The following is a 7776-nucleotide window of genomic DNA, read 5'->3' as shown; positions in this document are numbered from 1 at the left end:
GTTAAGTGCTTAGAATGAGTAAGCGCCCACTAAACGTAGTACTGTTGACAGTGAAGCTGGCAACTCTGTCCCTGTTGTTTCTTTTATTGAAACAACCAAAAGAAAATTGCCACACCACTCAGGTTCCCTCTGCTAAAAGGCTGCTGTCTGGCATCACATGGACCTCCTTCAATATAGGAGCAACCTTAATTCGATGTGGTCTGTTAAAATTGGTGAAACTACTGTTTCACATCTCAGAACCTGGAGAGCTGTTTTGACTTCTGCAATTTGGTGAACATGCTCCTGCTCGAGCTGAGCAGTAGCCACACTTGAGCATGCCTTCTCTGCAATTCGCGTATTAGAATAAAATTTTCAGGCTAACTAAACATGTCCTCCATGCCAATAGATTTGGAGCGTGCTTCACAGACAACTATTCCTTGCAAAGACAGCCAAGTAACACTGCTAATGCGCAAATGCAGCTCATTTTATGTGGTGGAGCCACTAAAAACTTTCAGCAGTGAAGGCAGCTTTTAAATTTTAGAAGCATTTGAGTATGGCGGCATTATGCACTTAAGATCGTACGAACAGTCATTCCAAATAGTAGGCTATTGTCGCACACAACTGCACACACGGGCTACTTGAAAGTCGTTTGTTATGCCAATGGCAAGTTCATAATTTTAGAAAAAAATGTGAATGTAAAAATGCAACCAGAAATGATATATGGTACTTGCCTACAACAGCACTGACCCTGGTGGGGTCAAGAGCCTTTTTTGCCCCTTGGTGTTATTTCCAAAGCGCAAATGGCCCATGAGCTCCTCCTCTGTGAACACATGGTGAAGCAAGGCCCTTGCAAACTTTCCTGGTCCACCATGGCAGGCCATGGTAAACTGTGCCAGGATAACCTTCTCAATGTGCACTCCTTCAACCTATGTGAACCTGCATGTTTAAGTAAATGTTAGCAAAACAGTTTTAAGCCTTTCAAGCACATTCACACAACAGCCCTACTGCAAATAAATTACAAAAGTACCTGTTGCAAATCAAGATTGCTAAACTTGACTTCTTACAAGCTTCTTATGCTGTCTGGACGCCACATGTTTCAGAAAAACAATCCAGCACAAACAAGAATAATAAACCAAAGTATCCAAACATCTAGTACTTGAAAAAGGGGAGTACCAGCGAAACACAAATGACACGCACACAAGGAAACGGCATTAGACACGGACGGACGTTGGGACGGACCAGCGTCCATCCCTGTCTAACGCCTTTTACGTGTGTGCGCGTCTTTTGTTTTGCTGGCCCCCCCCTTTTTCAAGTTCATCATGCACCAACTGGCCCAAGAGCTTGCGCTAATGCACATCTAGTACTATTTATTGTGATTACCATTCTTAGGATACTTCACATTTTCAGGTGTTTGTCTCTATTTTCCCATCCATTTGTGTCAATAGGTAGTCCATGGTCTAATGGGGAGATTGGGCTGCTATGTTGAGGGAAGAGTTCAAAATCAACCGTTGGAACAGCTTGGGTGACTGGGTATGCAACCCTGGGCATATGCCACTTTTCAATGAATCTCCTTCCCGCTATCTTGGGCAACTGCTGCTGCTTGTGTTGGCAAGCAGCGTTAGGAGCTCAAAGAGGGACATGATTGTCGATCATTACTAAGATTACCACTACACGTCACGTTAGCTTGCTGTGCTGCAGAAGTAATATGTGAGATTCCACTCCACTGTATGAAATGTACATAAGCTGCAAGGACAGTATGTGCCAACCACCACCTCAATTAAATTAATCGACTGGCAAAGCACAGGCTGCACAAGATCACAGAGTGAACTTAAAAGTTTGTGGACAGTCAGTTGACGTCCATGTCAGGGACCTCTAGGGAAACTGTCATTTCCTCGATGTGCATCATCGTGCCGTCATACATTGTATTACAATTCTGTCTGTCTCGTTGTACCACCGTTCTAATAGTCATCACGTATCACCACAATTCAAAATATAAATAGACACTTATATCTACTGTTTATTTAATCTTTATGGAGAATACTTCGAGCATGAGTTTTTGCAAAGATCATGAATTCTACAGCTTAAAGGAGCACTAAAGCAAAATTAAATTAATTAAATTCTGGCGTTTTAAGTGCCAAAACGACAATCTGATGTTTAGGCACGCCTTAGTGGGGAACTCTGGACTAATTTTTACCAAATCAGGCTGCAAGGTACCTGGGCAGTTTTGTATTTCACCTCCATCAAAATGCGGCTGTTTGATCCTGTGACCTCGTGCTTAGCGGAGCTGTGCCAACACCGCTAAGCAACTACGGCATGAAATCACTAACGACAAAAATTATTTTAGATGTATCTGTACATGACCTTCCTACAATTCAAGAGATTCACTCATACCGTGACAAGAGGCTGAGTAAACTGTAAAAGAAGCAAGAGGAAAGATTGGTGGCAGTGCTGCCTTGAAGTTACCACACCCGCTTGCTGTGACGTCATGGATTTTGATGATGTCTGTTGAGGTGTAGCAATTTTTTTTACAAATAAAGATGTTCTTCATCGTATTCCAAAAACCCAAAATAAAATGCGTCAGGAACTTTTACAGAACCAATACAGCCCAAGTTTGAAAAAATACTTGGAATCCATGATGTGACAATGAGGCGTCAGCACAAAGATTTTGGGGCGATACTCAGAAAATTGAACTTTGAGCTTTATTTTCTCTAATAATCAAACAACTACCAAGAAAGTTACAGAAGTAGTTATTTAAGACGATGCTTTATTTTAAATTCATTTAAGGTGTCATTAGTGTCCCCTTAATACAAAACAAGGAATGCACTTGGCTGCATAATAGGTTAACATGCATCACTCGTTCTCATTAAGGTAGGATTATCAGTATAGCAAAGGGCATGCACTGGCTGCTCCAGAGGGGAGCCCTTCCACTTCCCCTCAACCTCCCAATTTCCAATTTCTTTATGAGCAGTGATGCAAATTCTGTATCTTAACGAGACATAATGCCAAGGAGATTAAAAATGCCATGCTGGCTACAGCATGTGGTGACCGGCACTTCACACCGTCCAGCTCGGCATCAATCTTTTTGGAATTTGGCCCTTGAAATGCAGAAAGCCCCAATCACTGCTCGTTCTTCAGCCAACTTTCTCAAAGGGTGCTGCTGTTCTGGTTTGATACCTCTAGCTGTGCACTGCTGTATGACATAGGTCATAATACCTTCGTTCTGGTAAAACTAGAAAGATGTGCACTCATGCAGACCACTAATGTCCACACTAAGTTTCTGAACGCCCCTCTCATATCAGGCATATACACTGAAAAAGGCACATTCCGCGTTTAATATGTTCACAAGTGACAATGAAATTCACTCCCAGTCCCAGTGCAGTTGCAAAGTCTTTAAGCTGAGTGCTTAAAGGCACCATGTCTCCTAATGAAGGCACTCTGCACCAATTGATCACCGGAGCAAATGCGTTGCAGTTGCATCAGCAATGTTGTTGTTTTTTCTGCTTCCTGCAATACATTTTCACGGTATCACTGTATTTGATCATCGTGACGCTACAGAATGGATGGCCAAAGAATTCACTTTTACCGTTCCAGCTGGGGCCTCTCCCAGCTCATTTTGAATCTGAAAAAAGATGTCACTATTAAAACGTGAAGCCACGATGCAGCAAAAGCGACAATCAAAAGAGCTACATGGACCATTAGGCTGGCATAAATGGACGGATACAAATGACTAGTCATTGAATACACTAAAGTGTGGCCGCTCTTGCCAATGGCAGTGTGACCTTGTCAAAAAATTTATTTCACATTCCTCTACTTATTTTAAAAATTATTTCCACGCACCTACTTAACTGTTATGGCCACATATTAAAGGCAGCTCCTTCATATAAAACCAGTGTTACATTCTTTTACTCCCCGTCTACCTGATGCTACTGAAGTTTTGCTTACTCTCAAAGAAAGAATTTCACAGAACTGCTCTTTCGAGAAAGCATTATTCCAAGCTTGTGGGAAAGCGTCGTGATTTAGTTCACAACGATGCGCTCCCCTTTCAATCTGTTCACTCTATAGTGCTCTGATTCAAAGCAAAAATAGCTTTTCGACATAACTAGCTACTTCTATGGTCACAAGAAACATGGTAATTATTGATGTTTATGTTGCCGATAACGTATACATGCCGCCTCGAAACACAGTGGGACGACAACGCGGATATGCCAGGCATCTCGTTCCTTTACTGATTTTAAAACTATTGTTAAATCAGTTACTGAAGTGCGAAAAGCTGCAATTTCACGAAATTACATTATTTTGAATGTTGTAGGACCTGGAGTGCCATGAAATCTGCCTTTCCGTGAATGCAAAGAGCGCCTACGCGAAGCCGTTTGGGCGAAGCACTCGATGGCGACGAACGGAGAAGATGAAAAAATAAAGTTGAATGCGCGCGACCTGGGGGAAAACAAAACGCACGCGGTTGGCAAGGCGTAATGATTTCGCAGCACTCTGTGGCATCACCCCTATTGTATCTCACGTATCGCATGTACACCCTTGAAATTCTTTATTATTATTGCGCGACAGCCTCCTCTGTGTTTTCCGATCGCGCGAACATCGGCCGCACGGCGTGTCAGATAATGGCCTTGAAGCACCGCGGAGTCACTCGATCCTGAAGGGAACAGCGCAACAGAATACACTTTCGCCAATCCCACCGCACCCCCACCCCCCTTTTTTTGCTGAAAGCTCGCTCACACGCCTTGTACTAGCGTGGCGCAAACGAAATATCTTCGATTACAGTACAGATCGGGTGGTTTCACGTCGCATTGTTTTGCGCTCATTAATAAGGCTAACTCAATCGGTGCTCGAACACCGTATCAGAAATCATGGCGTACAACATGCCCTGTTTTAGGTGGCACCACATAGCTGCCTTACGTCACCACAAGCGGAGTGTAAAGTTAAACCAGGACAAAACTCCACGTTATCTACCACAAATCTAGTGCTGTACAACCCATTCTCGCAACGAAAGGATAGTACTAGGAATGAAAACTAGAAAAGAGGCGCGCGGAAGACACGAACAAGCGCTGAAATCATTTCCCCGCTTCCGTTCACCGCGTCGCAATGGACGAACAAGGGGAATTCGAAACACTCACTCACCCTTGATGTCGCCGAGTCGGAGGCGATCATGGCGATCTTCGAGGCAACAAGTCCATAAAAAGCGAGCAACACGCAGAAATATTCCAAAGATGTCACAGCGAAGCACACAAAGAACACAGGAAACGCAGGAAACTCTCATGCAAGCTGCGTGCACGAACTCGCCGGAATGCGCTATGCATCAACAGCGCAAACGCGCAATCATACATGTACACTCATACAAATACACGCTTATATTATCATAAATTGTACCATTGGATAACAAATTATGTAATTTCATGTTATTACTGAACAATTGTTGCGATTTGCAAGTGTATAAAAGTTTTTTGCTTCGCTTTTTGATGAACTACTTTCTTTAGCGCAGTAACACAGTGCACCGGCCGGAGGTAATGGCATGCGCGGGAAAAGGCGCCAAATTCAAACGTCACAAACGCCGCGCTAATTTGTGCTCGCACAGTTTTCGTCGTTTGGATTAAAAAAAAAAAAGTAATGCGTGCCGCAACCATGCGAACTGAACTATTGACCAGAAAAGTAGAGAAACGTCGCTGTTTGTGCTTCTTATTTCGACGTCATGGCAAACTGCGGGCGGTCTGTCGTCCCATTCTTTAAACATTTGTGCGTGTGCTCCTGCGCTGTGCGATTTGTCACCGAGAACGTATAGCAGCGCAGATTGTGCTTGGTAGCCGAGCAGATTCCGAACACATTCGCCAGCACCCCGTCTAGGTCACAGAACAGAATTTGGCCTCCATGTGAATATGAGCACCATGTCGTACATATCGGCCAAGCTTTTCGTTTCGTTCTGTATAGCGCGCTAACGGGTATGCGAAACGCACTCCGTAAAAACGATGTTCACTCCTTTCTCCGCCGCTCCCACCGTGGTGGCATAGTGGCTGAGGTGTTGCTCTACTAACCCGAGTGCTTGGGATCTAATGCCGGCCGCGGCGGCTGCATTTCGATTGGGGTGAAATGCAAAAACGACCGTGTACTGTGCGTTCGGTGCAGGTTAAAGGACCCCAGATGGCAGAAATAAATATGGCGTTTCTTACTACGGTGCGGCTCATAATCAAAGCGGGGTTTTGGCACGTCAAACCCCAGACTTGAATTTTGTTAACGTTCTCCGCCACCTTGACCATATTTAACATGGAGGCATGCAATGCCGTTTCCTAACACACAGCCAGGGCACTGGCCCCTTATAATGGACGCCGATGGAAATGCAGGATGCGTCCAATCATCGGTTGTTTGTGACTGCTTGTAGGGACGTTTGTCTTCTCAAACTGCATATATATATATATATATATATATATATATATATATATATATATATATATATATATATATATGCAGGGTGTTTCTGCTAACTTTAGGCCGAGTGTAAACTCTATGACGACGCGACTAAATGCATGTTGCTCCCTTTGGTATGTAGCGTGTCGCGCTATTTGTGTATTTTTGCTTAATTAGCTAATTAGTCAAGCATAATTAACCAACTTCTGAAGCAAGGAAGTTAGGAAAGAAATTCCAATTAGAAAGTTGCAGAGCTGTTGGCAACACGCCTGAATAAACAGTTTGTCTTTCGATCTGTTAAGTATTATTCTTTTTCAGCTTACTGCGGATGCTCGCGAAATAGGAAAAGCACCACGTGACATATGCCCGCCTGCGAGTCGTGATTGCACTGCTCCTAAGCCTTCTGCGCACAAACGAAAACATACCACTTAACCGGTGTGAACACCCGTCTGCTTATCGCCATCATGAACCGCAGCGAGGGAAGCACGTCGCTGGCGTCAGTACCACAGCCAACGCCTTCGTCACTGCCCTGTCGCCTTTTAAGCGGCAACACACCCTGCTCGATGGTATGCTCGTTTAATTGGGAGCGCTGCAAGCACGGCGCGCAAGCGGCTATGTCAGGTGATATTTTTTGTATTTCGCGGGCATCCGCAGTAAGCTGAAAAACACTAACACTTAATAGATAGAAAGTTGGAAATTGCCTAATCGGACGTTTTGCAAAGTGCTCTAGAGCTTTCTAATTAGAATTTTTCGCCTAACTTTGTTCCTTCAGAATGGCTAATTTTCTTGACTAATTAACTACTTAGGAAAAATACAAGAATAGCGTGACACGTACAAGAGTGAGCAACATGCATTTGGTCGCATCGTCTTATGGTGCATCGGCATATTTTTAAACTCTGAGTAAAGTTAGCTGAAACACGTGTATATACGTCTATGGTTCAAGTAACGTGAAACAACACCCTGTATATATGCAATGGTGATCAAGTGATCAGTAAAGCAACATATATGTGCAAAAGACGCACACATACATATGTGCGTGTGGTTTTCACATGTACTTCGAAACTCAATATTGCTCGTGACTCAATTTTATTCAACAATAAGTTAACAGCATTTAGTCAACGACTTTATTGTTGGAAACTACTCAACAATGGTTCAATAGTCAATACTATTCAACAATATGTCAAGAGAATTTAGTCAACGACTTTATTGTTGAAAACTACTCAATATTGGCTCAATAATACTCAATACTATTCAACAATATATCAACAGAATTTAGTCAACAACTTTATTGTTGGAAACTACTCAACAATGGCTCAATAATACTCAATACTATTCAACAATATATCAAGATAATGTAGTCAATGACGTTATTTTGAAAACTGCTCA

At 43.1% G+C, this 7776-nt stretch overlaps 1 long non-coding RNA gene across 1 annotated transcript; it reads right to left on the bottom strand.

Moving 5' to 3' along the window:
• Positions 1–720: 720 nt before the first annotated feature.
• LOC126517841 (uncharacterized) lies at positions 721–5271 on the bottom strand. Its single transcript, XR_007596297.3, has 3 exons — positions 5113–5271; positions 3563–3598; positions 721–915 (listed from the first exon to the last, which is right to left on the bottom strand). It is a non-coding gene; the product is annotated as an uncharacterized lncRNA (long non-coding RNA).
• Between the last annotated feature and the right edge of the window lie 2505 nt (positions 5272–7776).

The sequence above is a fragment of the Dermacentor andersoni genome, chromosome 11 (assembly GCF_023375885.2).
Source record: "Dermacentor andersoni chromosome 11, qqDerAnde1_hic_scaffold, whole genome shotgun sequence".
Classification (NCBI taxonomy): Eukaryota; Metazoa; Arthropoda; class Arachnida; order Ixodida; family Ixodidae; genus Dermacentor; species Dermacentor andersoni.
Note: the sequence above shows the minus strand (reverse complement) of the source record. Positions and strands in the feature narration are given on the sequence as shown.